Source organism: Mercenaria mercenaria, unplaced genomic scaffold (assembly GCF_021730395.1).
Source record: "Mercenaria mercenaria strain notata unplaced genomic scaffold, MADL_Memer_1 contig_3135, whole genome shotgun sequence".
Lineage (NCBI taxonomy): Eukaryota > Metazoa > Mollusca > Bivalvia > Venerida > Veneridae > Mercenaria > Mercenaria mercenaria.
The window spans coordinates 23905-31857 of record NW_026461248.1 but is presented as its reverse complement, the minus strand read 5'-3'; positions in this window follow the sequence as shown (position 1 = coordinate 31857).

Here is a 7953-nt window from a genome sequence, read left to right as displayed (position 1 = left end):
CATGATCTGATTGGTTCTTTGCCTAGGTCTCACGTACACTATAACTCGGTGACTATGATAAAATATCAGAAACGTAAACAACTTAAAAAAGTACTATGACAAGTTTGGAAGTAGAAACTGCAACTCCTGAGACAATAATAAGTCACTGTCAAAGGAAATATGGGAGCCAGTAGTCAGCAAAATTAAGATAAAAAAAACACACAGAGATTACAAGTATGACTAAAAACAAGTCGGAAAGTTTTAAGAGTTTTCTCCGAATTCATCTGGCTTTGCACCATTGCGTGGGCAGTGTTTCGGGCATGACACCCTGCTTACGAGATTTCAGACTTTTATAAAGATTAAAAGGCAAATATTTTAACAGCTTATGTTTTACCACAGTTACTGTGATATGCTTTTCTTTTCATTGTCCTAAATAAAGAACTCTCCAGTCTATTAGCATTTTGGACAAGTGGATTTTTAAGTGTCCGTGGACAAGTGAAAACTGTAAGGATACCCACACCCCTGTCCTGTCAGTCCATGGATACCAACCCCCCCCCTCCCCCTACACACACTTTTCTTCCCTACTTACCGTCTGTAAAATAACATATTTAATAAATAATCATAAATCTAATCCCATTTAAACAATATCAAAAATATTCATTTAGCACCTCTATAAAATCTCTTACACTATACTATATACAAGATTTGAAACAACCACAATTCTTCTGAAACAGTGTGTGTGTGTGTGCGTGTGCGTGTGCGTGTGCGTGAGAGAGAGAGAGAGAGAGAGAGAGAGAGAGAGAGAGAGAGAGAGAGAGAGAGAGAGAGAGAGAGAGTTGGGGGTTACAGAACTTTGAACATCGATAGTATTAAATAATTTCTTATATAATTATATAATAATTTAGACTTTTATACTGAATTTGCAAACATTGTTATTTGCATAATATTAAAATCATGAAAAAATATTTGACTGTAGTGGGCATACATATAACATCTTGTATTATTAAGACGATACCGCTTATATAGTAATGTTTACAATAATCAGACCATGTACATGTCAACTCATTCATTTCTATAGAATACTAGTTAGTAAGATGTTTATCCTTCCCGCAATTTCGTGTAAGTTAGGTTTTTATCCATTCCTCATGTAAACTAAGTTCGGTGTTTATCAACTCGAAGTTAGGTTTTTATCCCTTTTCTCGCTGTCAATACATTTGAACATGTATTGTGTCATCATGTAGTGGGTTAACAACATAGTGTAAACGGGCCAATAAAGCATTGTATTTTTGCTTTCAAACAACAAAATAATAGAGGCATCAAAAGCATATAAGTATATTTAAAGATTTTTTGTAAATTTTTTCATTGAAAAATTTGCCTTGTTCGTCGTTTTTCCACCTGAAAACACAAGAGTTGATATATTTAATATGATACATTTTGAAATAGATATACATTTGATCAATGAAGATATATATAACAACCGAAACATTCCTTTATACATCATAATTACACAGAAAACAAAGTTGTATCGGCTTTGCATCCGCCATGTTGGCACTGAGTTAGGGTCGCTGAACAGAGTTAAGATTATCCGGGTACATAGTGTGAACTTTGACATGCTAAGTGAAATTAGTAAAGATAAAATCGGACATGAATGAATAGAAAGAAAAGAAGTATTGACGAATATCAGATTTCATATATGGCATTCAAAACTCCGATAATCAAAATATTGAATACAATTAGGTTTACGACAAATACCTTATTTGATATATTTGATGTTAATACAGACACAAAACAATTACATTGTATGTACCAGATGAACAAGCACCACATTCATTCAAGCATTTCAAAATATGTTCAGAAGAGAACGTTTACAAAAGTCTCAGTTAAACCAAGTCTGCTATTATACTGCATGGTTCAAAATGATCTTAAGGATTTTATTAACTATCACAGCAGCGGTCTTCAAGTGCCTTGTGTCTGTTGTAAAATGTCTCTCAGTACGTAAACTCAGTGGTGATACTTTTTTCTGGTCCTCTCAAGGAGTACATTCGGTCCTATTTTAATAGAATTCCATTCCAATAAATCTAATGTTAGTGGGTTTGAGGGAGTTTGTACATTTCATTAAATCATATGATTTTCCATACAAAGGTCAGACGACGAGAACTGCTGTAAGTTTTTTTTATAAATCTAATATTTTTAAATGAGATACAAACAATACACAAACAAATATATTACTAAGTACAAAATATTAAACAGTTTTATCGCTGCTTGTTATGGGAAAGGTAGATTTATTTAATATTTTTGAAAGAAATTAAGAAAAAAATAGAAATAAGATATTTTTATATATATTTGTACCTATTACCATGGTAACTTATAACTGTAAGGTAAAGTAACTTACGTTGTTAAATGTTTGATATTCTGCGCAGGTACTAGCCCTTCTACATTTAGTATTTCATTAAGGTCATAAAGCAAATAACACTGAATCCGTTGAATAATCGATTATTATATATTGCTGCTTAAAATGACAGAAAATGCGTTACCATAGAAACACGAGACCAGCGATAAATACAGTTTTAGCCTATCTTAAGAACCCAATGAATACCTTAATACAATTATCAACAACGCATACATTTACGGATAAGTGTCAATTCGATAGAAGATGAAAAGTATTAAATATCCGTATTTCCTTCTTTCATAATGAATTTTTTTTCTAATTTACTTCAAACCTGTATAAAAATTCTACATGAAGATTTTACATGAATGTGGTTTACGCAGCTAAAACCTTTTATTACACGAAGTATAATTAATTGCTATCGTTCAATAAAATGGGGTTATTATAACAGTAGCTCTATCTGGGATGCTGTACTTGGTTCAAAAGGATTTTTGGCAGATCGGATCTAACAATGGCGCGCAAGCGCCGAGTGTGATCCATCCTTGCAAAATCCACGAGAGCCGAATACAAAATCCCAGACTAGACCATTTTATGATATACCTCTACCTTTTTGTTTGTTGTTTTGTTATTGAACGAAATCTTCCATGTTTATCGATATCAAAATGGAACTAAGTGAAGTTTTAATGTGCGCTATTTATAGAACTGTGTCAGGTTATGCATATTAATGAAAGTACTCCGGCAGCATAAGATCTAATGTTCAACGTTCCGCTGGATGGCGCTCTATTTCGCCTTCTTGAATTTAACACCTATGAGAAAAGGACAGAGTAAGTAAAATACTGAATGCCTTGCACTCGTGATAGTAACCACGAGATCACATTGTAAAACACAAAATATGCTCATGAACAGATATATAAACCACTGACCATTGAAATGTAAACGTTTGTACCCGCTGACTTTGAAGAACTCAAAGCACCAAGTAAAACCATAAAAGGCACGGCGAACAGGACAAGGAGAATAATGAAACCAGTCAGTCCTAAGTAGGGGGTTTCAGAGCTAGTTGGCATGGAGTGTCCACTACTTGTCCCGCCATCGCACAATCAAAAAGAAAGAGTAGTGACCAATTCTAAAACAGCTGCATACCAAAGATTTGTCTTGGAACAATATGGTCATAGCCACTAGCAATTAAATGTTTGATAAGTTCGATAAATAGTTGTCGGAAATGGCTGTGTCAAAGCATTTTGCGAATATCATAAATCAGTTACGTCTCCATTAACTTTGAGTTTTGAAATACCTTGTCGCAAAAGAGTCTCAATATATTGATATTGATTTTAATAACTAATATCGAATTACGGCGATATAGTTAAGCAAATGATTTATGATTTTATGATAAAGGTAGCGCTTCAGAAGAATCTTACTGCTATTGATTAAAGTTTTCAACATTGATAGTAGTTCTGAAAAACGTTACTAGCTGTAAAAAATGAACCCAACCCATCTCCATTAAAGTGAGGAAAATCGATATGTCAAGATTAAATTTTCTTTTCACATGGTGTGGTATAATGCCAAAATTGTTTTGATAACGATGAGAGAAAATTCAGAACTGCATATTGCAAGGCGCGGTCTTGGCCACAAATGGACTCGAACTCACATATCCCGGGCTGAGCGGCAACACCTAAACCACAATACCACTGTTCTTTTAAATGCAGAGACGTGAATTTGGAAGAAAGCAATTGTTCCGTTACGTCTAACGTACATATTTACATTCACTTTCTTTGTGTTTTTTATTGGGTAGAGGAAAGCGTTTATTTTCGTGTAAATGTTAAAGGTGAAATAATATATAAGACAGCTATTGTCATGGTATTCAAATTATTATCATTTTTACTTTCCTAATGTAGAATATTAATGTATTACCTTTTAAAAGTAGTCCTATTTCAAAATATCACTGCATATAACTTCACTAGCTCCTTTCAGTTTGAAGCACTTAACGTAAACTAGTTGCCAATGATATAGGTAAACAAATTGGGGTAATCAATATAGACATTTGAAAACAGATACAATGAAAAAAGAAATGTGGTTTAAGTAATATCTTACAAAGTAAAAATCTAATTTTGTATTATAGATATGGTAAGTTTATACGATACATAGTCTGTATAGTTTGTCACGGTACTGTAAGTTAAGTTAAAATTGTACGATTGTATCTTGTGATATGTTCATTCAATATATTTTATATTCTGTCATTTTGAACTCAAAGTTAACATATTTTATTTATGAGGTATTTGTGGAAAATTAATCTTTTACATTTGCTCAATTCATCATTTACTTTAGAGAACTAGTCATTGTCTCATCAAAACAGGAAGATCAAATAGTAAAACAAAAACAGAAGGTACCCAGGCAATATATTTTCCGACTTGTATTAATTGAAGTTAATTAATTCATTTAAGTTAAAACCTCTCTCCTTTCCATATCGTTAGACTACATTAAACCAAATTATAAGATTATATGAGCCGCGCCAAGAGAAAACAAACATAGTGGCTTTGCGACCAGCATGGATCCAGACCAGCCTACGCATCCGCGTAATTCATGAAGGAACTTTAATATAACTAGGAACAAATGTACCCCATATTAAGTCAATTCGGCGTTTATAACTTTCGGACTCCAAGCTTAAAGCGACTAACCCACATATTGTGATTTGTAATTTTTAAAATAATTTATCACCGTAAGGTAAAATGCCGCCAATGTTTTATATATTTACCTGAATCATAATGGTTGACCAGTTTATAGTATCCAAAATTACGAGAAAATTCGAGTTTTCTTTGCAGTTTTACACATGAACCTTTATAAACCGTTACAACGCTTTATTTTTTAAACATTAATAAATATAGAACGAGACGCGACAGTATATTTAGACGCTATCATCGCGTTGGCAGCAAACAAAAAGTTCGCATATCGTGTGATGTTAGGTAATCTACCCATCTTCCGATTAGGGAAGTTACTTTGCCTTAGTTATATAAGAACCACTATCGTACTGAATAACACTACGTAAATAACGGACCGTTCCATTTTTAAAAGTACACAAACATCACTAACCTCAAAACCGAACTATAGGTAGAGCACAGTATTATGGCGTTTAGAAGTAAAAACAAAGCATTCTTGCATAAAAACTACTTTTTTCACTGGATCCGCCCATGTATTAACGGGAGAAAAATCGTGTGCAAACAAGGCAATTTACGTGCTGTTAATACCCGATTTTTATTTTTGAAATGCTTTGCCAGGGATATATGTATGTATTTTTACGCACACTGATATTTGGCATCTGCGTCTTGTTTCTTCCTTAACAACCTCATCTTGTAGCATTATAAATACAATGTAATCCATAGTATGTTTAGCTGTATCTGTTTCCAACCCCTAACGTACTGCCCCCATCAATGTACGCCCTAGTTTCTCTTAGAGTTCACTCCCTTTACAAAGCGTCTGTTCAGTTATTTTAAATAACTGTGAATAAATAAGTATCGTGTGTAACTTGTTCTATTGTTCGTTTTTAGGTATTATATTTATGATTTTGGTAAGTATCAGTCGGTATGTTTTTATCTAATTTCTCGAAGAATTTATATAAACAGCTTGGAAACTTGACACTACGTTCGTACTTATCCGTACTCCAACTGCGTGTCCGTACTCAATATAACTCGAATGCAAAGTTATTATTCTTAAAATTGTGATCGAGTCCACCAAATTGTAAAATGATATGAACAATTATTGGTAATTTTATGTTTGTAATAATGAGAGATAAAAAATCGCTTAAAAACCTTCAGGAGATGCTTTTGATAGCGTTGTTTATTTCCGGGCCCTGGATACGGATATTTAAAACATGTTTACCGTTTCCAAAAACAACTGGAATGGTAAATAAAAAATGTACCGGAATCGTCAAGTCATCACGTATGAAAACAATACATAAATCGCCGTGAAATACTTTTATGCAAGAATAGCGACAATACACGTTTGTTTTGTGTATTAACATCTGCAGAAGCCCTTGGGATATGTTTGTGACCTCGACCTTCGGTCTCGGTCACAAACAATCCCGCGGGCTTCTGCAGACGTTAATACACAAAAAAAAACGTGTATTATCCCTACAATAACATGCACTAAGTTTAAGATTTAGTCAGTGATTCTTCGTTTGCCGAGCGGTTATGATATTCGTATTATACCTTTTTTCGTCGGGATTTCGATCCCCATTTGTTTCAGTGGGTATTACAAAGTTTGTGTAAGTTTGTTTTTCTCTAATTTCTAATTTATAGTCTTGTTTCTTATTTTCGTATAAAATTGGTCTAATTGGTATAAAATCAATCCTTAATTATGGCTGGGCAATGTGTTTATTAAAGTGAAGTGTAAGATTGTTATAAAACTTATACAACAAACTTGTACCGGTTTAAAAACATCACAGGAAAAAGCGTAAAAATATTAGATAAGACTAAAGGTGGGGTGTATTTAGACATAATTGCGTGTCAATTGTGACATATAATTTTAGTGAACATGCTAGAACTAGATTTACTAACTCGTTTTGTCTGCATTGAATTGTATTGAAGAAAAAGAAATAAATACTGAATTAAACGGTTATGAGAATCAAACTCACGACGAAAAAGTATAATACGAATACCGTAACCGATCCAAGCCAACGAGAACGTAAACATATTATTGATAATAAGTGTATAAATAGAAAACGATAACAAAAACGTTATTGGAAAAGTCGATTATGTCTTTATTGGTAATTCAGAGTTTTCTTTATGGTCAGTAGGATTCAAAAGTAGTACAACTAATTTGTCACGGATAATGGTTTCACTACCTGATTCCTCTTTTCTCAATAATAGCATAATCATGTTACCGTCACAAATACCGTGAGCGAGTAGTGCTGACTTCATTTTATATTATTGTTTTGTTCATTTTTATTTCAAAACGTTACAATATTGTGCGATATCTATACGTCTGTGCTTTATTAATAATCACGTGATGTTTGCTGAACGGGAATCCGTTTATTTCATAATCCGGAAAACCCTTATCAGAAATTGTAGACGAATGATTTTATCTTAAATTTATTAGGGAAACAACGATTTTCAACAGAATTTGATGAAAAATACATTGTTAGAACACCGAATATGCAGCATATAGGTGAATAAAACAAAAGTTAGGTTCTTAAAATCTGACACCACGAGGTGTGGGTAAGTCGCTTTAAGGACCAAGGTCACACTTGTGTGTCAGATGTTAACATGACATGAACAGGATATGTTTAGTGTCAGGACCAGGACGGTGTCTTCGTCAAATTATTACAATATAACAATACAACTTGGCATAACTGTTTCTCAAAATTAGACGACGTGTCAAGCGTAACATCCAAAAGCCTAGCTCAAAGGCCAAGTTCACGCTTGAATATCAAAGGTCAACAGGGTTTTCTTCCTGTTTAATCCATAACTTTGACACGCAAAACAGGAACTAAGTATTAATCAGCGCAAGTATTTTTACGGACGAGACAACGCGTCATGCTCAAGTCCAGGACCCCTCGATCGAAGGTAAAGGTCATCCATGGAGTTCAAAGGTAAACA